The sequence below is a fragment of the Haliaeetus albicilla genome, chromosome 2 (assembly GCF_947461875.1).
Source record: "Haliaeetus albicilla chromosome 2, bHalAlb1.1, whole genome shotgun sequence".
Taxonomy (NCBI): Eukaryota; Metazoa; Chordata; class Aves; order Accipitriformes; family Accipitridae; genus Haliaeetus; species Haliaeetus albicilla.
In genome coordinates, this window is record NC_091484.1 from 34838215 (window position 1) to 34840013 (window position 1799).

The following is a 1799-nucleotide window of genomic DNA, read 5'->3' on the forward strand; positions in this document are numbered from 1 at the left end:
ACCTCCCTCCGCCCCTGCGGCTTGCCGGGAAGTGTAGTTCCGCACCGCGTCGCTCGTTCCCTCACCCTTGCCGGCTCTGTGGGGGCGTCGCGGGCTCCCGCCATGGAGGGCGAGGCTAACGGCAGCGGCGCGTTGCCGTTAGCCTCGCCCTCCATGGCGGGAGCCCTCGACCAAAAGTGGCAGTGCTGCTGGCACTGTGCCATATCCTTACTGTCACTGTTTTCTACTCGGCTAATACCACACATTTCAGTCATATACGTCACAACAAAACTCTTTTGCTCTCTTCTAGGGCCGGAGCAGCGCTGAATAGCTTCGGAGTAAGTCTGTGAAGCGCCCAGATGTGGAGGAACCAACGTATCAAGTAGTAAAGCAGGCCAGGCCTGGGGGGATCTTAACGAGAGAAATATGAGTGTTTTCAGATACTCCTTTCCCCTCAGCCTTTAGCCAATATCATGTTGTTCTCCTTCTCCCATGCTTCTCCAGGGGAAAAAAAAATGCAGATGAGCTGTTGGTTTGGTAAGATGGTTTTAAGTCATCTGTAATAAACTTTTTCATCAATGGTGTATTTCTACTGACACCTTTAGCTGTATTTAATAATAACCTGGAAGCACTCAAATACAATGCTCTTGTCTCTGCACAAAGATGGTGCCCCCCTCTCTTTATTATAAACCGTGTATCAAGACAACACCCTTTTGAGCTTTTCATTACGGGGAGCTGTGGCAGACTTCTTCTCTTGTACCTTTTCCAAGTGGCTTGCTAGGGACCTGATGGTGTTGATTCAGAGAAATTGACTCAATAGTTTGATTAACTATTAAGTAGGTATTCTTTATTGGCAGCGCTGGATGCACGGGGGATCGCTCCACCTATCGTGCACACCGTTGGGTCTAATTGTGCAGGTTAAATACATGTTCTACATACATATTCACTAGATTTCCGAGAAATGTTATACATATTCATTAGTTTTCCGGGAAACTATTAGCATATGCAAATGTCCTTTACGCAGGCGCATTGAAGGTCTCTGGTGGTCTTCAGGAGTCCTCTGGTGGTCTTCCATAGTCTTCCTCACTTGTCCGCTATTTGACCCTTCTCAGGTGATTCTGCGCAGTATGGTCTTTTACATGTTTTAATACATCAGTGCTCGTTGGTGCTCTTATTATCTAAGTTCTCATTAGTGGTGTAAAAACCATATGGTTAGTTTAAGCTAAATTATCTACAAGGACGAGAACAAAGGCAGGAGTTCTTATCTTTTCTAGCCCTATCTATTCAAGCAAGGCCTCTACTTGAGTCTTCTCGACAAGATCGTAAATTTATCAAACATTTAATTAAGTTTTGTGATTGTTCATGGTTCCTTCTTGCTCATCACTCCCAAGTACCAGTCTCTGACAGGCTTAATCCTTGACGAGCACCAGTCTTTGGTATGTAAAGTTACAGAGAGACAATCATTAAGCAATTAGCAGTTCGTTCTCTATATCAGTGTTAGCTGTTCCTGAAATGCTCCTTCAGTGAGAGGCTACATGAAAGGAAAAGTTGGACTAGCTCAGTTGCCTTTTGGGTCATTGGAGCTGAAGCAGGGTGAACTGCTACCTGGTTTTCTCCTTTCTGTTTAAAGCGGGGTTTTCATTTACCTCAGTGCTGGTTTGCTATCAAATTAAACTAAACCAGAAGGGGGGAAAAAAAAAAAACCCAAACGCCTAAATCCAAGCTGCTTGCACTAGTATCTTCATTTCCACTGGTAGCATTTCCTAATGTGGAGAAAGCCCTCATCTCATTATTATTATTTGAGTCCTGTGAGGGAGTGT